We start from the raw sequence: 24399 nt of genomic DNA, 5'->3' as shown, positions 1-24399 counted from the left end.
TATTTTTAAAATATCTTGCCTTATAAGCTATTCTAATTGAGTAGATTTATAACATAATTAGAATATAATTAGAATAGCTTATTTTATAAGAGGTAATAAATATAATTTGAAAATGAAGATTGCTTTCACCATCTTTTGATGGTCTATAAGACTTCAAAAACACCACAGTCTTAAAGTCAAAGCAAAACAAACAAGACTGAACTATTTATTCACACATATTACTGAGATATGGAGCAAATTATAACTTTTATTGATATCAACTGAATCATCTCTGTATAACCATGAGTATCTGAGGAATGATACCTTGATAATAAAAAATCTTAGCCTGCCATATTTGATGGGAGTTTGTGAATCTGTTCATATATGAGCACATGAAAGTATACATTTTTTCTGTGTTTTGCGTATAGGTATTTTTCTGTTTTCCACAAATCAGATTTTTATTTATTATTTTTATAGTGTACATAATCTTTAGCAAAACTTTTATTCATTATAAAACACTATATCATGAATATTGCAATACTAGTATGCAAAGATTGTAAATTAAGATTATTTGAGTAAGTTAAATAATACACACTGAATTTAAGGCAATATAAATGTATAAATTTCACAGACATGCAGAAGAGAGTTTAGTAATAAAATCAAGTGTTAGAGACAGAATTTACAAAAAAGCTATGATTCCTGATGTGTATTCAAGAGAACTGATTTGTATAGAGGAATGCAAAAAATCTTTATAAGGTTAAACAAATAATCAGTATCACATTAAAGCCTGCCATTGCCTAAGAATATACCAGGAAAAAAAATAACTTAATTTAAAAGCACTGAAGAACATTGTAGCTCATTAACCACAATAGAAATACATTATAAAAACAAAAACAGGGCCAGCGCCGCGGCTCACTAGGCTAATCCTCCACCTTGCAGCGCTGGCACACCGGGTTCTAGTCCCGGTCAGGGCGCTGGATTCTGTCCCGGTTGCCCCTCTTCCAGGCCAGCTCTCTGCTGTGGCCAGGGAGTGCAGTGGAGGATGGCCCAAGTCCTTGGGCCCTGCACCCCATGGGAGACCAGGATAAGTACCTGGCTCCTGGCTTCGGATCAGCGCAGTGTGCTGGCCGCGGCGGCCATTGGAGGGTGAACCAACGGCAAAAGGAAGACCTTTCTCTCTGTCTCTCTCTCTCACTGTCCACTCTGCCTGTCAAAAAAATAAAAAAATAAAAAAAATAAAAAAAACAAAAACAAAACATACATCTGTACAGTCTATCTATCTAGAATTTATCAAAATGTATATTTTCTAGAAATACTCTTATAAATCAAATGATTTCCCCATCTAAGATATATAATAGAATATTTCATGAAGAATGTTAGGGAAACTTATGAAAGAATTTAGAGAAATAGAACTGGCCAAGTTAAAAAAAATCAAATCATATTTAACTGGAAAATATAGCTATTTAGATGAGTTTTTCATCACTTTGAAATTTTGAAACACAAATCATTTCCTGTAATTTCCCACAGTAGCATATTTTTATATTAAAAACATATGGGAACTGGTTAAATGGCTATTGCTTTGAACCACTTATTCTGGGGTACTTTGTTATGACAACTCCAGAAAAGCAACATAATCTTCAGACTATTTGTATCTGAAATCCACATAAAACAAATGTTAAAACAAAGACTTCCTTTCTCTCAGCTTATCAATTTCAAGCAACTCTTTTTCACTTCTGAGCTTCACTCCTGCTTCTCCCTCCTACTATGCTTCATTTTTTTGTTGCCTTTGAGAACACAGCTTTGTGGAGTGATAAGAAAGACACAAATGATCCACAATATTCAATTCTCTTTTCTTCCACAGCAGCAGACTGCATGATTTTTAAAAGGTCATGTCACACCCAAAATAAATATTTCATTTCTCTCCTCCTCTTGGAAATAAGTTGGCCAAGGGAGTAAGTTCTTACATGTTGTATATCACCTACTCAAACCTCTTTCCAGAAATGTACTTGGGGACTGATCATTACTTCACGCTTCCCTAGAGTTTGCCACAAGGAATGTAGACACCAGATGGATAAAACTTGAACTACCATCTTGAACCAAAGAACAAGTCATACAATGCAGAGATGGCTGAGAAGTGAGCTACAAGAGAACAGCATTTTCAAACGGTTGTCTTACATTGTCATATTACCACTAACATCAAGACAATGGTAGTATTGACAGTAACTGCTAAAATATTACACACAGGAAAAAGCAATTCTGGTTATGATATACGATCTTTTTTTTAAAGTTTTTTTATTTATTTGTTTGACAGAGTTACAGACAGTGAGAGGGAGACAGAGAGAAAGGTCTTCCATCAGATGGTTCACCCCCCAAATGGCCGCAACGGCTGGCGCTGTGCCAATCTGAAGCCAGGAGCCAGGCGCCTCCTCCCGGTCTCCCACGCGGATGCAGGGGCCCAAGCACCCAGGTCATCCTACACTGCCCTCCCAGGCCACAGCACAGAACTGGACTGGAAGAGGGGCAGCCAGGACTAGAACCTGGCACCCATATGGAATGCCGGCGCCACAGGCAGAGGATTAACCGAGTGAACCACGGTGCCAGCCCGTGAAATATGCTCTTTTTTTTAAATTTTTTTTTTTTTTGATAGGCAGAGTGGATAGTGAGAGAGAGAGACAGAAAGAAAGGTCTTCCTTTTGCCATTGGTTCACCCTCCAATGGCTGCCACAGCCGGCGCACCGCGCTGATCCGATGGCAGGAGCCCGGTGCTTCTCCTGGTCTCCCATGGGGTTCAGGGCCCAAGCACTTGGGCCATCCTCCACTGCACTCCCTGGCCACAGCAGAGAGCTGGCCTGGAAGAGGGGCAACTGGGACGGAATCTGGCTCCTCAACCGGGACTAGAACCCAGTGTGTCGGCGCTGCAAGGTGGAGGATTAGCCTAGTGAGCCGCGGCGCCAGCAAATATGCTCTTGACCTTATGCAACTGTAACTATAATGACTGGTTGTTTGACTGAATACGTTCAATTCATAATCAAATTACATGATTATTCTTGATCATCTGAATATTTTACTGGTTCCGTAGAAGGTGACCATACTATTAAAACTAGTAAACAATCAGGGAAAACTACATTGCTGCAGATAACTACAATAATATTCCACATAAGCAAGAAAAAATTGATTCACATAAATGTTGTTTGTCAGTCAAGATGAAAGTCCAGGATCTATTTTTTTCATTATACATTAGAGGATTTCTTGGAAAACCCTTAGTCTATGATCTTTATTTTACTGCTTGCAGAAAAATTTTAAAAATTAACATAAAATGTCTACTGAGAAATGTATTATTATATGGGTTTATGGAATACACACTTTTAACTATTCTAAATTCCAATGAAGACAAACATATTTACATAAAAGTACTTATAAAAGTAATTAGGCATATCTCCATATATTAGTATTAAGTATGCTGCACTATTTCTAAAATGTACCCAGTTCCACCTTACAACTTACATGTTATAAGCTTCCTTCAGTAGGAAATAAAATCAACGCTATAATATTAATCTGTAAAAATCAATATGTAATCATCTAAATGAGAAAATTTCCATAGTATTTAGTGTATTCTGATCTTTTCTGTAGAAGCGTAAATTAGTTTCGGGAGATACATCTATTATTATAAGAGCAATACTAAGTATTTTTGCATTTTTCAATACTGCATAGATTGAAAAAATTAAGTACACAGTATGGAATTATTTGAATGTGGATAGATTTAAATTCATAATAGATTTTCATTATCAACATTCATTCATATATTTTGTATAGTCCAAATGTTGACAACTATGTATAAACATCTCATAATGGACACTACCATACATTATAGTCACCAGCTTATATAAAAGATCCACAAAAAGATGCATATTCTTTGATGATGGATTTTATAAGTGGTCATTATTTTGTATCTGTTGATCTATACATAACGTAGTGTTTTGCAAGAAATTATCATTAATATTTTATTTGACATCAAAATGACTAGTGACATTCAAATTGAATCTCAACTCAAAATAAGTTTCCATTGTTCAATAAATGACCAGCTGTGTTTTACACATACTTTGTAAAAAGTAAAATTTGAATACTTTTAGAAATATTCACCAACAAAGAGACACTCCAATAAGCAGAAAATCTAATTAATCAGAATGCTATAATTACCAAATATCCTAGTTCTTAGTTTTTACTGCGTGTTGTTCAATTTAGGAAATATTTTTACATTGGTGAGGCTTTTCTTTATACATACATTTGATTCAAATGATCTAGAATCAATAGTACATTCATTACATTCCTTAAAATGTATCATGAAAGACAGACTTGATTTTAAAGTATTAGTTTGGATAAATGCATAAAAATAATGTGCAATTCTCTTCATGGAGCTGTCACTGAATGCTTCACAACTTTCATTTGTCAATCGATTTTCCAATCAGGCAATGTATACAAGACAATGTTTAAACCATCACGCTTCATTGATTTCACAAAGCTGTTTATCAAAACAGAATTGAAAAATCTTTTTCACCAACCAAAACATGTTTAACAAAATTCAGTCCCCTTTGCCAACACTATTATCAAGTTGTTAAACTATAAGCTTAAAATAGTTCAAGTTTCTAAAATCCTAAAATTACATGTATTCCCCGGAGTTTTCATTCCAAATTTAACTAAAGGAGTGAAGCTCGATGTGGGGCCTCAGTGAAATCACCAATTTTTCTATTTGCTATTGATTCCATTACAAATGTAGCTACACTTGACAACACAGGCCTTTTCTTCTTCTCAACTTCAGATTTACGTCCAACAGCACGTGAGTTATACAATCCTCATACATTAAAAAATCAAGAAGCAGGAGTTTGTAGAATGGGAACAATGTATAAGAAACATTAACAATATCCATATCAATACTAAAGATCAAGTAATGCCCCTAGGATTGTTATGACTATGAAACCAGCACTTCATTTGTTTACAAATGGAAGATAGTATGAGGGGGAAATAGAATTACATCAAGCTTTTGTCTAACTTTCAAGTCAAATGCCTACTGTGAGTTACTATTTACAAAATGAATAATTAGCATCTATTGTCCAAAACACGTGTGCACACACACATAAACACACACACAAGGGGCCTAAAAAATGGTCTGGGGAAAAACTGAATGAAAAGATAATATAGACTTTCCATGACCTTTTGAAAGCCCTGTATGTGTGTGTGTGTGTGTGCAAATTCTTGGTTCTCTTGCTGTGGAGAACACTGATCAATACGCCCTTGTTAATTGATTCCCCATATAGAAACCAAAATGATCTTTTTAAAATGTAAATTATTCATGCCATTCCCCTACTAAAACTTTCCTTGGCTTTTAATCAAACACTGTAAAACCCAAACTTGCTGTGATTTCTTATAAGAATTTATATTAGAGTCTTTGCTGAAATGTCACCTTTTCTGAAAATCTGTCTCAATCATCTTATCTAAAACAGGTATCAGCTCTCCATACCTTGCACTCTGACTTCCTTGTATTCTACTGCTATGTGAAATTGTACTATATACCTGCTTACGTTTTCAGCATATGTCTCTACGTTAGAGTATAAGCTCCATGGGAGATAAAGCCTTTGTTCAGCACCTTGGAGAAGAACAGGCACTCAACAGTGAATAGTTGTTGAATAACAAACAGATTTTGGTGTCACTGAGAAGCAGAAGACAGCCAAGACCAAAGTTTCCTGACTCCATGCATTTTTAAAGCCAAATGAACCTGAATAAGTCACTTCACCAATTTAAGTTTCAATTTTCACAGCTCAGCTTGGTGCTGAGCGTTATTAATAAACCCACTTTAGATGTTATGAGCAGAACACTTCTAGGTAAAAATTGTCAATTCAAGGGTTGCAAGTATTCCTCCTTTCTTATTCTTAATATTCATAGATATGTCTCCTTTTGTTTAGCATATATTTTATTGTGGTATATAACAGAATCTTAATTAACTAAGGTATTGGTTCAGACTGCAATGTTAAAGTTTATTATGTGCTTTCTTTCCATTTTTTGGAGAAGTGCTTTTAACTTATTAGGGTGAGTTATTTATATGAACCATCCTTTTATTCCTGAGCAAGCCATGATTAGTGTTCATATATTCCTTTATGAATACACATCTCTGTATTATGGTTTCAATATTAATAATTGTTAACTTAATATTAATATAATATTAAAAATACCCACCAATGTATTGATAGTTTATCAGACATCATTGGGCTCAAAATGATAAATAACTGAAATGAGTTTGCATTTCAGAAATTTCATATTCTTTTCTTTAAAAGTAGAGTGGGCACTGGAACAGCAGTGAACGTGCTGCTTGGACACCCACATGTCATGCCTAGGTTTGAGGCCTCACTATGCTCATGCATCCTACTTCCCACTAGTGCTCATCTAGAAGGTAGCAGGTGACAGCTGAAATACTTGAGCCCTTGTCATCTACATGAGAGGCCTGGATTGAGTTCCTGAGTTGCTGTCTCTTAGCCTTGGACAGGTCCATTCACAGATGGGAGATTTTGGGGAGTGAACCAGCAGATGAGAAATTAATCTCTCTCTTTCTGTATCTCTCTCTCTCTCTCTGCCTTAGAAAAGTAAAACAAACAATATTTAAAAATAAAAGTAGAATATTAAAATACTAATACATTCCATAAATCAGAAATATTTCTCAATGTAAAAATTGACACACTTCTCCCCAAAAAAGCGTCTATAATGTATTCTGTGAATCTTTGTCTTCTACCACAATTCCAATGACTCCCGAAGAAAAGAAACATAGAAACCACTGACATTAATTAAAAATTCTCCGAATAAAACCTGAACAAAAGGAAAAGGACCATTGCTTTGTGTATAGAGTTGTAGCAAGGGAAGGCAAAGACACTCTACAGCACAGATGGAAGAAATCAAAGTCCATAGACTATCTTTACTGCTTTGGATTGATCAATGTAAAACTGAATTCATCTGCATTTTACCTGTTCTGTTTACTTAAAATATTATTAAAACACCCTCATATATTTCTAAACTGCTAGATTTTATTACGAAGGGAAGTAAGCTCATAAATTGTGACTATCACAATAAATATATAAATATATAAATATATATATATATATATAAAATGGTCTCCTGATGACAAATGATATCTTTTTTTGAATAGTACACATTAATCTTCTAAGTATAAAATTTTAACCATATAATACATCTAATTTTTCCATTTTATATTTCAAGACTAGCTTAGTAAAACTAAAAAAGCTGCAAATGATTTTAAGTGTACTACATGGAATATTAACAATTGACTTGTAACTGCTTATATGCAATTTTTGTTCTGGTTCATTGTAATTTTTCTTGTATTTCAATATCTTTTTCTTTAACTTATATCTCATAAAATTCTTATGTTGAAGGAAATATATATATACATTACCTTCAACATAAGAATATACATAATTATATTCTTATATATATATAATACCAAGACTTCATAGATTTAGACATTATGCTTCTGTCATGTAGATTTGGACAGAACATTATTTCTCTTACTACTTTCTTGCCACGATTCTCTCCTTGATCTTTTCATTCTCAACTCTCCTCCCTATAAACACACACACACACACACGCACACGCACACACACATTAAAATCTTTCTTTTTACTTTCTAGTATTTTGTTTTCTGTGGAAGTGCTCAGGTCCTTAACTTTAATACAGGTACTGGACTTGACAAGCAATTAAAGCAAACAATTTCCACTCATCACAGCTTGCCAAATTAGTCATCTGCCATCTGCCCCATCATCTGGCTCTCCTGGAGGTCTTGCTGAGAAGCTGGATGCACTTTCTCAGATTGAGAGGGACAGTGTAAATCTCCAAACTGGTGAAATGCCAGTGGGAGCTAAGTATGTAAACATTAGCAAACATCTTTCTTCCCTAGATCGTCATGCCTTCAATCATCCCCTTGTGTGTAATAAAAACCAGCCTGATTGTGATGTCTTATCGCTGGGAGACCTTCGCAGTTTACTGTAATTAAAGTGGCAGCATGTGAGGCAGTATTTTCTGTTCTGCTACTTAAAAGAAGGAAACACTTTGATGCTCCTAAATGATGCTATACTTACGTATCAAGCTTTATTTCTTTAGCATTGATAAAGAAATACATTAAGAAACAGGCTGTGGCCTTTCTCTTGTACTAGATTTAGAGTGAGGCTTCCCTTTTCATTTTGCAACATCGGTAAATGCTCACTTGGCTGATAACAAGAAAAAGTAGTTTTTAGGGACAATCAAGCTGTAACAATGATGGGCAAAATAGAGAAATAGAAAGAGTGACACATGGTATTATTGTCATCCCCATGCTTCTTTGTGAGCATCCTATTCATTAAGACTTTCTCTAACAGAGGACTGCTCTATGATAAGGGTGCCTTCTTGCAAATGCATGAAGGTATCTCTCTACTGGATGAAAAAAATCCCTGACAGGACACAAGCATTGGCCATCAGAATATTAGCTTTATTTTATCTCCATCTGTCCCCTGGTCCATGTGCCTGTTTTCAGTGGTTAATTTGCATAATTTTACTCCAGTCCACACCACTGTCCTGAGTCATCATTCAAACTTCTCATTCAGAGTGAAGCTGTATCTAAATATGTAAGATCTGCTAAAAAAAACTAAAATATGCTAATGTTAGACTCGGGTGAGAATTAGACTCAGGTGAGAAGGGCTACAGTAGGAAACATTGTTTGATCAGGAGACAGCACTACAAACACTATGTCATTCATTCATCTGTTACTACCAGCTCGCTGTCATTCATTTATTTGTTCTGTCATGCATTTTTCAACAAATAGTAAATGAAGAAACATAATATATGGTGTTCTGGACTAAGCATTAAAGCAATAATAAATATATGTATGTCTTCAATTTATAATATTTTACATTAGTAATAGCTTTATGTAAATTTTTATAAATAACAATAGTGTACAAATTCAGCTAAATTATTAAAAATAATGATGCGTTTCATTCTGACTTTGATTCACTGCCACTGAACCAAATTTACAATCAAAGTGAAACTTCGTTTGTCTATCGTAAATGGGAATAAGTACCCCCCTCCAGTACACACAAAATATACATCATTTTCTGTTATAAAAGGTAGACATCATTTGTGAGAAGCATTATTCTGAGAAGTCTTGATGTACAATATACAGTGTCACAAAAAGTACTCAGTATCACCTACAAATAAATATCATATCTACAAATAATTTATCAAGTCAGCCAAACTGTATGTATCTGTTCTTAGGTCCCCTTTCTTTTTTTAAGATTTTATTCATTTTATTTGAGAGTTAAGAGTTACAGACAATGAGAGGGAGAGAGAGAAAGGTATTCCATTAATTCACTCCCCAGATGGTTGCAACGGCCAGAGCTGGGCCAATCTGAAGCCAAGAGCCAGGCTCTTCTTCCTAGTCTCTCACATGGGTGTAGGAGCCCAAGCACTTGGGCCATCTTCTACTGCTTTCCCAGACCACAGCAGAGAGCGGGACTGGAAGTGGAGCAGCCAGGATTAGAACCAGTGCCCATATGGGATGCTGGCACCAAAGGTGGAGGATTAACCTACTGTGCCAAGGTGCTAACCCCTGTAGGTCCCCTTTCACTTGAAAAAAGGACCAGAAGAAGTGCCCTAACACAAATAAGATACATGTATCTTTCAAAGATGTTCTATTTAAGGCTGATTTTCAATGATGCCCCTATTCTAATTCCTTAACAACTATATGATTAAACATTCTATGGCATTCTCATGTTAACTGAAGCAAGATTCACCATAGCCAAGACATGGAAACAACATACTTGTCTCCCAACTGATAAACAGATAAAGAAGATATGGTACAAGTACACAAGACAATATTATTCAGCCATTTTTTTAAAAGGGTGAAATCTGACATTTGCAACAATATCAATGAAACCAGAGTTCATTATAAGAAGTAAATTATACACAGAAAGACGATTATTGCTCTAGCTCACTTGTGTGATTTTCAACAAAGTTGATCTGATAGAAGTTGAGAATATTATGGTGTTTATCAGAGCCTAAGAGAGTAGCAGGGAGGGAAGACGACAGGTACTACTTTAGCAATAACAGGAGGTAGGAAGTTCTGGTGTTCTATTACACATTGGTGTGACTATAGAAAACAGTACCACACTGTGTATTTTTCTACAGTAAAGTAGAAGAAATGATTGTGAGTGTTTCCAGCACAATGAAATAATGTTTGAAGAGACAGACACTTTTACACTGATTACACATTACACAATATATACCTGCATTGAAATGTCATAGGGTACCCCATAAATATTTACAATTTTATCTGTCCATTAGATTTCTTTTTAATTCAAAAAAGTATTTGTTCAATAATAAAAGAATAAACACTAAAATACATTACAATGCTCCTTAATTTTATCTAAGACAATTAGTAATACAAGTCTCAAAAATATCCCAGTTGGGGGCTGATGCTGCCAGTGCCAATTCAAGTCCCAGTTGCTTCACTTCTGATTCAGTTCCCTGCTAATAGCCTGGGAAAGCAGAAGAGGATGGCCCAATGCTTGGGCCTCTGCACCAACATGGGAGACCCTGAAGAAACTACCAGCTTCAAATCGGCCCAGCTCCAGCTGTTTCGGCCACTTGGGGAGTGAACTAGCAGATGGAAGATTTCTCTCTGTCTCTCCCTCTCTCTGTAACCTTGACTCTCAAATAAATAATTTTTTAAAAAATATTCCACAAAAACTATAGAAGTTCTGTAGCATCTGGTTCCATTTCAAAGTAAAGAATGCTATAACATTTCCCTTTTTCATATTAGATGTGACTAGTAACAAGATAAAAAAAGATACCTGGACTTGTAGGAATTAAATCATTTAGTGCTTGTATATGTTTTATTTACTGTGAATCTTCGTGAGTCTATGAAAATACACATATTTTTTTCTATAGAAAAGAAAACTTATATATCTAATAGATGACAAGCTTCATATGTACAAGCTAGAGATAACTTGCCTTCTACTAGGGAGAGGGAATTGAATTAAGTTCTGAATTTAGATTTGAAATTGAACACCACACCTGTGATGATAAAAAAAAAAAATAATCAATGTACAACAGGGACCAGAAACTCTGCCCCTAGACTTGTACCTGCAGAATGTGTTATTGGACCATCCTCAGCAAAGCAGCTCAGGGACTGTCTTCAACAACCCTCCCTAATCTCCATCAGAAAGCACAATAGACTCCAGCTACTGGGAAACTGGGTAAGAAAAAGAACCTATTGCTTTGCCTTAGAGCTAAGAGCCTGATGGCAGCTGTGAAAATCAATCCCTATGTTTATTCAACATTGTACTGGAAGTCCTACCCAGAGCAATTAGACCAGAGAAAGAATTAAAGAACATCCGGATTAGAAATGATGAGGTCAAAAGAGGAGATCTCATATATTGAAATCCCTGAAGACTACAACCAAATTTTTTTAGATAATAAGCAAATTTAGTAAACATGCCAGTTAAAAATTCAGTGTTTAAAAATCATTAGCATTGTTAACCACTGATAATGAACCATTTTAAAAAGAAAACAAAAACTACAAAAATTAAAGTACCCAGGAATAAATATAACAAAAGGGATGAAAGATCTTTACAGTGAAAAATTGAATCACTGATGTAAGAAAGTAAAGGAAAAAAAAGAAATGAAAAGAAATCCTATATTCATGGATTAATCAATATAATTAAAATGACCCTTTTACCCAAAGAAGTATATAGACTCAAGACAATTCTTATCAGAATAACAATGACAAGAGCAGGTATGTGGCACAGCAGCTAAGCTTCTGCTGGAGATGCCTGCATTCCATGCTGAGTGCCTGGTTTGAGTCCAGGCTACTGCATTTCTGATCTAGCTTCCTGCTAATCCATACTCTCAGAGGCAGCAGATGGTGGGTAAATTGGTTAGTCCCCTGCTACTCACGTGGGAGACTTAGATGGATGGAGTTCCAGGCTCCCAGCTTCAGAATGGACCAGCCCTGGCTGTGGTTGGCAACAGTGAATAAAATATCTCTCCAACTCTCTCACCTTCTCTCTGACTTTTGAAAAAAAATAAAAAGCTGTGTGTGTGTGTGTGTGTGTGTCACTTTTTACAGAACTTGAAAAGACATTATTAAAATGTGGAAAACCAATGAAGAATCTCAATAATTAAAGCAATCTTGAGCACAGATTTCAAAAAAAAGTGGGAGGGAGGCATTATACTTTGTGATTTTAAAATATGTGACAAAGGTATAGTAATTAAAACAGCACATTGTTGACTTAAAACAGCATGGTAGTGACATAAAAACAAAGAGATCAGAGGAACAGAAAAGAAATACTAGAAGTAAACCCAATCATATGCAATCCACTTATCTGTAACAGGGGTACAAAGAACATGTATTGGAAAATGGAGCATTTTTAATAAATAGTGCTAGGAATAAAAGATAGTCACATTCAGAAGAATCAATCCAGCCACCAATCTTTCACCCTCTTCAAAAATCAACTCAAAATAGAGTAAAGACCTATGTGTAAGTTCTTAAACTTTGAAACTACTAGAAGAAAACAGGAAAGACCCTGGAATGGGCAAGGATTTTCAAAGAACAGATCCCCAAAGCACAGAAAATAAAAACAAAAATAGGAATTGGGAATCATCAAACCCAAGAGCTTCTATACAGCAAAAGAAACAATTAACAGAATGAAGAGACAACCATAATGTGGGAGAAAAATGTATAAAAGTTATAAATCTTAAAAGGGATTGTAAAGAACTCAATTAAAAGCACAAATGTGGGCACTAGGGAAAAGTATTTGGCTGAGCAGTTGAAACACAGACTCAGACAACACACCAACACACACACACACACACACACACACACACACCTGGTCTCTGAATGAACCTTCCTGCTAACACAACTCCTGGATGGCTTAAGTGATTGGTTTCCTGAAACCCAAATGGAGATCTGAACTTATTTCCAAGTTTTGACCCAGCCCAGTCTCAGCCATTGTGAGTCAACAGTGAGTGAATCAATAAATGGGAGCCCTTTACCTCTGCCTCCTCTACCTTTATGTCATCTACTTTTTCTATCTCTACCTCTACTTCTTAAAAAGAGAGCATTTATTTTTCAAAAAATGGGCAGTAGATTTAAAGAGATATTTTTAAAAGGAAGACACAAAATGGCCAAATACATGGAAAGATACTTAATATCACTAACATTCAGGGAAATTAAAATCAAAACAACAATGAGTATCATCTCAATCCAGTTAGACTGACTGCACCAAATAGACAAGATAGAATGAGTGTTGGTGAAGGTGCAGATAAAAGGGAATCCTTACACATGGTTGTTGGAAATATGTATCAGTCAGCTTTTCCTTACATTATTAGAGACCAGGAAGGGGCTATTTGGTAGGAAAGAAGACTTATGTAGGCTCACTGAGTGGGATGTTCACAGTACAAACCTAGGCAGTCCTATCAGTCTGGCATCAGATGAAAGCAGAACTGGTGCACAGAGAGGATCCCATGGCTCTCCAGGAAGCAGAGAGGTGAGCAAAGTGGAAGTGAGCTTAAATAATGAAACCTCTCAAGAGAACTACCTTATGAGGGCAAGCCCCCAATGGCCTAAAAGCTTCCCACCAAGTACACCTCCTAGCAATAGTTAGATCAAATCTCCATGTCTAATCCATTAACCATTAACGTAAGATTTGTAGAATCAATCCTGCAAAACGGGCCTTTGGGGAACATGGAAACTATTATCCTATCCAAAACATAATGAGATTTCTCTTCTTTTCTTTTCTTTTCTTTTCTTTTCTTTTCTTTTCTTTTCTTTTCTTTTCTTCTTTCTTTCTTTCTTTCTTTTTCTTCCTTCCTTCCTTCCTTTTTTTTTTTTTTTTTTTTGACAGGCAGAGTGGACAGTGAGAGAGACAGAGAGAAAGGTCTTCTTTACCATTGGTTTACCCTCCAACGGCTGCTGCAGCTGGTGCACCACACTGATCTGAAGCAGGTGCCAGGTGCTTCCTCCTGGTCTCCCATGCGGGTGCAGGGCCCAAGCACTTGGGCCATCCTCCACTGCACTCCCGGGCCACAGCAGGGAGCTGGACTGGAAGAGGGGCAACCGGGACAGAATCTGGCACCCTGACCGGGACTAGAACACAGTGTGCCAGCGCCACAGGCGGAGGACTAGCCTATTGAGCCGCAGCGCCAGCCAATTTTTTTTTTTTTTTTTTTTGACAGGCAGAGTGGACAGTGAGAGAGAGAGACAGAGAGAAAGAGATTCTTTCAGTCTTAGTGAAAAACACTATGGAGGTTCCATGATAAGTAAAAGTAGAACTACCGTATGATCCAGTGATCCTGCTACCAGGCCTGCAGAAAGCCAAGGGAGTTTAAATAGCTCTCTGAGACATCGCACTCCCATGTTTTTACAGCACTATTTGCCATAGCCAAGAAATAGAAACAATCTATCAACTGATGGATAACTGACCAATAGATAAAGAAAATGTGCCAGTGCAGTGTGTGTGTGTGTTGGGGGTGGGTTGGAGGCCAGGGACACTACTTGTCATAAAAAAGGATGAAACTGTTCATTTGAAACAGCATGGATGCAACTAGAGGTAATTATGTTAAGCGAAGGAAGTCAAGCACAGAGAAACAAGTACCAAATGATTTCATTAAATGTATAATCTTAAAAAAAAAATGATCTCATAGAAGTTAGGCGTATAAAAGAGGTTACCAGAGGCTAGATAAGAGAGAAGAAAAGTAAAGCTTAATTAATGACTACTATGTTATAGCTAGACAGGAGTAAGAAGTTTGAGTGTCCTGGTATGTAGAAACATTAGATTGCATCCCATAAATATGTACATTTTTATGTGACAACTAAAAAAATTTAAACAAATCCAGAAGGGTCACAAATATTGATTACCTTATGACTACCAGTATTTGTTTTAAATTACATGTATTTGAGTTCAACTGTAATATATTTTTATTCATGTAAAAATGCCAATAAGATGAAATATTTATATGCAAGGACATAATATCATTGATAACTTTAGAAATACAGAGCAGTACTGTTAATAGTCATGTAATTACACCAAAAGCTTATGGCAGGTAATGTAGGTGACAGTCATTAGGTTTTAAAAACATAACAAAGGAGTTTTCAAGTAGTACAATATAAACAAGTGCCTGTCCATTTGGCTCCCTCTCTCCCTTTGTTACTTATTCTCATTTTTTAAGTTCTACAATGAAAAAAAAAAAAAACAGGTGAAACCTATCCGACTTTTAAAAATAGTTCTTTTTAGAGTTACAAATTGGCTTCAATCAAGTTAGTGCATACAGATAGGCTACTCTAACACTTTAACTTTTAAGATCAAATCTTATCTCTTTTTCTCTTTTTATTAACTAGAACGGTTTTTGTAAAGGGTCTATACATTCCTTCCTCCAATTTCTTTCAATTTCCATTCTGATTTTAATAACTGTCATTCCTAACACCAAGATACTGAGGTAAAACTCTAGTTAGCCAACTTCACTCTTTTCTTATGCCAATAACCTAAGCCACACATAGTCATAAATCCTGTCAGCTCAACCTTTAGAATTTTTCTCGGTCCTACCTTATTTTCTATCAGTCCCAGTGGACTGGACTTTCCCTAAGTCAAGTCACTATGGCCTCTATCTGAATATTACACTAGCTTTTCATCTGATGCCCCTTTTTTTCTTGCCTCCCTAATGCCTCCTTTAAGGCAGATATGAAATTATTTCCTATCTTTTAACCTTTAAGTCAGGTAATTTATCTCATTTGCTCTGATATCTCCAATGGATTCTCCTATCATTCAGAGTGAAATACAAGTTCTTCTTCTAAGCCTTCAATGATCCGTTGCCATCTGTACCTTTGCTACTACTCTGATGTCACCTTCTACAATGTTTCACTTACTAAGTTACTGCCACAGCAGTTGTTTTACTTGTCTTTGAACACTGTCATAAAATCATAAAAATTTCTAGATGCATATTATCGATTTATGTATTGTATGTGTGGACCAGTAACAGACTAGTTTTGGTGTAGTTATGGCATTTCAAGTAGCACTATTCCAAAAAAATTGATAAAGTCAGCATCTTTACTTAGAATGTAAGCTGTATGAGGGCAATGACTCTACTCTGTTCACTGTTATATTTATAGCATTTCAAGGACCTGAAACATAGGAGGCACACAATGAATGTTTAATGAATAAATAGATTAATAGATGACCACTGAAATGATGGAATTCTGGTTAGTAATAGTTTATATGTCACCCAAAATATTTTTATATTCAAAATATTAGAATCACAAAGATTTTAAAGTCCAGACTTTATATATATATATATATATATATAGAGAGAGAGAGAGAGAGAGAGAGAGAGAGAGAGAGAGAGAGATGAGAAAATAGAGTATAACATAAGTTACAGTCAGAGGTTGAACATCTAGTCAGGGACAGAAGTGGAATAAGACGCTTATTTTAGATTGTGTTCACATGGCACAGTGCTTCATATTTCACTGAAATCTTTCATGAAACTGCCGAGCTTTATGGGAAGGACTTCCAAACATAATGATCTTCTTTAGCAGAAAAGCTTTATTATAAAATTTGGCTTCGGATGTAAAAGATTTACACAATGAAAATTACAAAACATTGAGGAAACAAATAGAAGATGACACACCAGATGAGATCGAGCACATTCGACCCAGCCATTTATTCCTGGGAATTTATCCAAACCAAAAGAAATTTGCATATGATTTATCTGTACCCCCCTATTCATTGCAGCACAATTCATAATAGCAAAGAAATGGAATCAACCCAGATGTCCTTCAGAAAATATGGTATTTATACATGATGGAGTACTACTCAGCTGTAAAAAAAAGAAATGATATCCTGTCTTTTACAACAAAATAGATGCAACTGGAAACCATTATACTTAGTGAAAAAAGCCAGTCAAAAAAAGACAGACATCATACTCTTTCCCTGATCTGAGGTAACCAATAAAGTACATGAAATGTAATGTATTGGAGTGAAACAGACATTTTGAGATTAGATGATTGTTTATATCCCTTGTCTCTTCTGTTGAGGAACGCTGGCTTTTTCTTTTCTTTGCTTTTTTCTTCATAACTATTTGTTGAAATCTTTTACTTAGTATAGGATTAACTATATGATCATCAAGTAACTGAAAAGGACTTTTGTAAAAATTAAGAGTGGGAATATGAGAGAGAGGAGGAGGAAGGGTTGGAGTGTGGGCAGGAGGGAAGGTAGTGGGGAGAAATGTCCCTAAGTTCCTAAATCTGTATTACGAAATACATGAATCTTGTATAACTTAAATAAAATTTTTAAAAGTTTAAAAAGAGGTCACACACAAAAAAAAAAGGAAAAAAATCTTCCATGTTCCTGGCTTGGAAGAATTAATATCATCAAAAAATGTCCATAATACCCAAAGCATTTTACAGATTCAAAGCAATTCCAATCAAAGCACGACAGGGATGGCCCTGTGGCACGGACAACGTTAAGCCTCTGCTTGCAGTGCCAACATCCCATATGGTTTAAGTCCCAGCTGCTCCACTTCTGATCCAGGGCCCTGCTGGTAGCCTGGGAAAGCAGCAGGGGGAGGCCCAAGTCTTTGGGCCATTGGCACCCACATAGGAGATCTAGAAGAAGCTTCTGGTTCCTGGCTTTGGCCTGACCCAGCCCTGGCCATTGTGGCCATTTGGGGAATGAACCAGCAGATGGAAGGTCTCAGTGTCTCCCCTCTCTCTAGCTCTTCCTTTCAAATAAATCTTAAAAAAAATACCAGAGGGGCTGGTGATATGGCATAGCAGGTAAAGCCACGACCTGAAGTGCCGGCATCCCATATGGTTGCTAGTTTGAGTCCCGGTTACTCCACTTCCAATCCAGCTTTCTGCTATGGCCTAGGAAAGCAGAAGGCGGCCCAAGTCCTTGGGCCCCTGCACCAGCATGGAAGATCCAGAGGAAGTTCCTGGATCCTGGCCATTTGGAGTAAATCAACAGATGGAAGACTTCTTTCTCTGTCTCTGTCTCTGCCTCTCTGTAACTCTGTCTTTCAAATAAATAAATAAATCTTAAAAAAAAAAAAAATCAGAGACCTGTTTCTAAGATCAGAAAAAAAGGCCCTAAAATACATATGGAATCACGGGACACCCAGACTAGCTAAAGCTATCTTAACCAATAAAAATAAAGCTGGAGGGGCCATCTCTGTGGCGCAGTAGATTAATCTTCAGCCTTCAGTGCAGGCATTCCATATGGGTACCAGTTCTAGTCCCAGCTGCTCCTCTTCCAATCCACCTCTCTGCTATGGCCTGGGAAAGCAATAGAAGATGGCTCAAGTCCTTGGGCCCCTCCCTGCACCCATGTGGGAGACCTGAAGAAGCTCCTGGCTCCTGGCTTCAGATCGGCACAGCTCTAGCCATTGCGGCCATTTGGGGAGTGACCCAGCAGACAGAAGACTTTCTCTCTGTCTCTCCCTCTCATTGCCTGTAACTCTATCTCTCAAATAAATAAATTAATTAAATATTGGAAAAAACAGGCCGGCGCCACAGCTCAATAGGCTAATCCTCCACCTGCGGCGCCGGTACACCAGGTTCTAGTCCCGGTCGGGGCGCCAGATTCTGCCCCGGTTGCCCCTCTTCCAGTCCAGCTCCCTGCTGTGACCCGGGAGTGCAGTGGAGGATGGCCCAAGTGCTTGGCCCTGCACCCCATGGGAGACCAGGAGAAGCACCTGGCTCCTGGCTTCGGATCAGCACGATGCGCCGGCCACGGCGGCCATTGGAGGGTGAACCAACGGCAAAGAAAGATCTTTCTCTCTGTCTGTCTCTCTCACTATCCACTCTGCCTGTCAAAAAATTTAAAAAAAGAAAAAAAAAAAGAAAAAAGAAAGCTGGATGCATCACAGTACCTGATTTCAGGACACGTTGCAGGGAAGTTATAATCAAAACAGCTTGGTACTGGCACAAGAATAGACATGTCAACTAATGGCAAAGACTTTAGGCCCCAGAAATTAATCCATCTATCTACGACCAACTAATCTTTAACAACTGAGCAAAACTTAACTCCTGTAGAAAGGACAGTCTCTTCAATAAATGATACTGGGTAAATTTGATGTCTGCATGCAGAAGTATGAAATAAGACCCATACCTTACACCCTACGCAAAAATCAAGTCACAATGTATCAGAGATACAGATCTAAGATGTGAGACCATCAAATTACTACAGAAAAACATGGGGGAAACACTGTAAGATATTGGTATAGATATAGACTTGTTGGATAAGACCCTAGAAACACAGATAATAAAGGCAAAAGTAGAAAAATGAGATTACATCAAGCTAACAAGCTTCTACACAGCAAAGGAACACTCAACAAAGAGGTAACTACAGAATATGAAAAATCTTTGCAAAATATACATCTGTTAAAAGATTAATATCCAGGATAGGCCGGCGCCGCGGCTCACTAGGCTAATCCTCCGCCTAGCGGCGCCGGCACACCGGGTTCTAGTCCTGGTCGGGGCGTCGGATTCTGTCCCGGTTGCCCCTCTTCCAGGCCAGCCCTCTGCTGTGGCCAGGGAGTGCAGTGGAGGATGGCCCAGGTGCTTGGGCCCTGCACCCCATGGGAGACCAGGAAAAGCACCTGGCTCCTGGCTCCTGCCATCGGATCAGCGCGGTGCGCCGGCCGCAGCGCGCCGGCCGCGGCGGCCATTGGAGGGTGAACCAACGGCAAAGGAAGACCTTTCTCTCTGTCTCTCTCTCTCACTGTCCACTCTGCCTGTCAAAAAAAAAAAAAAAAAAAGATTAATATCCAGGATATATAAAGAGCTCAAGAAACTCAACAAAATAGGCTATCCAGTTAACAAATGGACTAAGGATATGAACAGACATTTGTCAAAAGATGAAATACCAATGGCCAACAGACAAATGAAAAGATGATCAGGATCACTAGCCATAATGGAATTGCAAAACAAACAAAAAACCACAATGGCTATCATCCAAAAATAAAAGCAAAATAATAAATGCTGGCAAGGATGGGGAGAGAGGTACCCTAATACACTGTGGGAATGTAAATGGGTACAACCATTATGGAAGACAGTATAGAGATTACTCAGAAATCTGAAAATGGATCAACCATATGACCCAGCTATTCCATTCCTTGGAATTTACCAAACAAAATGAAATATGCAGATGAAAGAGTTATCTGTACCCCCATGTTTATAGCAGCTCAACTCACAATAACTAAAATATGGAATCTACTCAGATGTCCATCCACTGATGACTGGACAAAGAAACTGTGGTACATAGACAGTGCAATACTACTCAGACATAAAAAGAATTAAATCCTGTCTTTTGCAGCAACATGGATGCAAACTGGAGACCACTATGCTTAGTGAAATAAGCCAGTACCAAAAGACAAATATCATGTTTTCTCTGATGTGTGATAACTAATATACAGAGTATAAAAAGTTCATGTACATGAGTGAAATTATCATTTTGAGATTTGATTGTTTTTATAGCTCTTGTCTATATTCTTGAGGAACAGTTGTTATTCTACTTTCTACGTGTTGAATTTGTTATTAACTGTAGGTTTAAGTATGTTAATATAAAGAAAACAAAGTATAGCATTATAAAAATTAAAATAAAAATAAGAGGAGGAGGAGGGAGGGAGAGAATGAGGGAAGGAGTAAGGTTTGATGGAAAGTATCTTTATGCTCTAAAACTGCATATATACTACATATTTGAAATACATGATATTTGTTCTCTTTTAAAAATACAATAAAATAAAACCTCAGATCAAAAGAAAGAAAAAAAAGAATATTTGGCCAAACAACACAAGTCACTTATACAATTAGAAAACAAATAATTAGTAACAACTTAAGTTTTTTTTTTTTAAATATTGGTTTAATGAGGTTAATGTAGCTTTTTTAACAGTTTAACAAAAGTACATATTTTATATGTGTATATATATGTTAACCAATGTTACCTGATAAATATAATCCTCAAAATTTTTAAATGAAGTCATTTCTTACTAATTGTATTTAAATGTACTACTCTAATTTGTATTTTAAAAAAACTTAATGGAGACCATTTAGTTAACAAATAATCTTTTTTAATGGAAATATTGTTTTGTATTTTAGTTGCTTTTCAAATTAAGATTTCAAAGATAATATTTGTTTAAATATAATCACACAAGCAATTGTACTTAACAATTGGATAATAATGTAATGTCACTGGATTAGAATATTAAATTATTGCAAATATTATAATTAATAACATTTATAAAGGATTGCATAATTGACAAAGTATGGGTGGGCTTAAATTAAGCCTAGTGGTTTAGACATCAGTTAAGATACCCACCTCTCATATGGGTGAACTGAATTCTATATCTAGCTCTGGCTCCTAGCTCCAGGTTCCTGCTAATGCAGACTTTGGAGGACAGTGGTGATGGTTCAAGGAATCAAGTTCCTGCCAACCATGTTGGAGGCCTGGACTTACTTCCTAGCTGCCAGCCTGGCAAAGACTTGCTCATTGTGGTCTGTTGGGCAGTTAACCAAGTTGAAAATGCTATCCCTCAATCTGTCTCTCTTTCTCTCCTCCCCCCTTCCCTCTTTTTCCTCCTCCAACCTCCCCAAAATCAACAAAAATTTCAAAAGAAGGGGCCACCGTTGAGGCACAGCATTGTGGTAGCACAGTCGCCCGTATGGGATGCCAGCACCACAGGCAGCGACTTTACTCGCTATGCCACAGTGCTGACCCCTGAATAAAACTTTAATAAAGGAAGTAGGTATCAGGTTTGGCCTGGCGCATCCCTGAGGCCAGGCATTTAAGGAGTCAACAAGTAAATGAATATGCTCATACTCTCTCTTCCCAACTCTCTTTCTCTCCCTTTCAAATAAATAAACAAAAATGGCAAAAAATTAAAGCTTTGTATGCAACTAAATGCTTATTCTTCACACTGTTATAAATTTATGAAATCTGGTTTCTCAAATACATATAAAAAGATTTGGAGTATTTCTATATCCCATATTAGTACACAGATAAAGGTCTCCTCTGTGTATATTAAGCTTACAAAATTACAGTTATGGCACAAGAATCAATTTGGAATGTCAGACTTAAGATAATGTAGTTTAAAGGCTTCTCAAGCCACAGTCCTCTGATTCATAAATCTGGGATGGTAATTTTATTTCCCGGACATGGTTACACTGGTAGTTGCATAACTACTATTCATTTATCTGCTGTCTGGGCCATCTTTTATCTCATGATTATATCATTGTATTTCTCAAAGAATAGTATTTCAGCACCAATTGTTATGAATGTCAGGATTGTCCAGTATGAAATTATCACTCTTCCTCTCTTTCACATACTATCCTAGAATTAACTTGCCCTATCTATAAAGACTAAAGAAAGAAGACGAAGAAAACGTTTAGAAGTATCTCTGAAATCTTTGCCACATGTTGCTTTGCAGGATTCCTTTGATTAAAAAAAAAAAAAAAAAAAAAACCTGCTGTAGACCAGTTAGCTTTAGAGTGATCCTGTCTACTTATACTTACTCTTTAGTGTGTCACTTAATGCATCTTTTACCTAAAAGTCAACGGCTAAGTGTTCAGCTTTGACTTTGCCTATCCAGTCATGAGCCACATCACCAACACACCATCAGAAAAAGTTACAGGAGCACCCTTGTACATTTTTATTTCTTCATTCTCCCAGTCAGTGTCAGAATTCTCTGGCTTCTGATTATCTCTTGTCTTTCCACATCCATCAAAACTGCTCTTATTCTCATCAGAGCTTTGGAAAGCCCTATTTAATTTGACCTTACCCTAGTTAGGACCCATTGAACTTGATCCCAATCGACACTTCCTGTTCCTTCAAGGACACAAGGAGCACAGCCCACATTAGTGCCTGGTGTGTCCCCATTACAGGGCCTGATTACTATTGCATCTCTCATAATGGAGATCTGATGGGAGTCTGCAGTTTCATTTAGCTTTACATTACCCTGACTTCCTGACATCATTGCTTGACTTTGCTGCAGCTAATGTCTCCAGTTTTCAGTCTAAGGATTTAACTGAGGTAACAAATTATTTGGTGTGCCTGTTATATTTTTGTATTAGGGCCTTTAATACACAAAAGCCCACTATGTCTGTTATGCTGAATGGTTCCAGAGAAGGAAATGCTTTCCTAGTTTTTACTCTGTCCTCTGCCTTTTGTCACTGTCACCCTGTTTTCAACTTCAATATTAAATAAATAGCTAAACGCAACTGCCAAAAATTGTTGACAATATAACTCCAGGAGCATATGGTGCTAAGTTAGTCGAAAAACAATTCTTAGATAAGTACGCCTCACTGAAAATATGTACTATTCCTTCTTGTTTCAAAAGTCAGCACACTTGAGGGCCAAGTGTTGCCTGGGGACTTTAACTTGGCATAAAGCATTATGTTGGCTCCAAAACAGTGAATTCCATAGCAACTCCAGCTACACTTAACTCCTCTGGGACTCCTACATTATTTATCCCTGAACTGCTAGCTTTTTCCAGAGAGGGCCCTCACAACTTCAGGCATTTATTCTGTGTAAGGTTTTTTAATTGACAGTGCACAAATGCCAATTCTGGTGTGCAGTTAAGTCTGTGAACATGCCGACATTTAGAAATGCAGTAACACAATTGTGCCAGGCACTTTTCCCACTCTAGTTATCCCTCAGAACCTGAGGCTAGGGGCTGGTGCTGGAGCACAGCAGGTTAAGCCACCATCTGCAGTGCCAGCATCCCAAATGAGTGCTATTTTGAGTCCTGGCTGCTCCACTTTCAGTCTATCTCCCTGTTAATGTCCCTGAGAAAGCAGCAAAGATAGCCCAAGTGGTAAGGCCCTGTTATCCACGTGGGAGATCCAGATGAATTACTGGCTCCTGGCTTCAGCCTGGCTCTGCCTTGGCCACTGCTGCTGTTTTGGGAGGGAACCAGTGGATGGAAGATATTCTCTCTCTCTTTCTCTCCCTCCCTCTCTCTCTCTCTCTCTAAAACACTTTCACATAGAATAAATCTTCAATAAAAAATAAATTGGATATTTATAAATAAATAAAGTAGGATAAACCTGACATGGGAAAAAACTGTGGAAAGGGATATTCAGAAAAATGTTCATTGGTACAGAAACTAGACCTGATGTCATTACTCTTTGAAGAAGAATCACAACATAATTGTGAAATAATTGACTTTCTCCACAGTATAACATGTAAAAGGTCAACTCAGAGTCATTTAAGAGTTAAGTAAGACCATCTCCAAGGCCACTGCCTATTCTAAAATTCCATGTTCAGAACCACCTAGGCAGCCTCTAAGCACCACTTAGTGGAACATCAACTGTGGATTATTGTACCCTAAAGCACACATGAT

The 24399-nt window shown here is 37.1% G+C and overlaps 1 protein-coding gene across 7 annotated transcripts in view; it reads right to left on the bottom strand.

Moving 5' to 3' along the window:
• ERBB4 (erb-b2 receptor tyrosine kinase 4) overlaps window positions 1–24399 on the bottom strand; it is a 1263146-nt gene that overhangs the window by 812740 nt on the left and 426007 nt on the right. The gene's annotated exons all lie outside the window — the stretch shown is intronic.

Source organism: Oryctolagus cuniculus, chromosome 3 (genome assembly GCF_964237555.1).
Source record: "Oryctolagus cuniculus chromosome 3, mOryCun1.1, whole genome shotgun sequence".
In the NCBI taxonomy this organism is placed as follows: domain Eukaryota; kingdom Metazoa; phylum Chordata; class Mammalia; order Lagomorpha; family Leporidae; genus Oryctolagus; species Oryctolagus cuniculus.
Note: the sequence above shows the minus strand (reverse complement) of the source record. Positions and strands in the feature narration are given on the sequence as shown.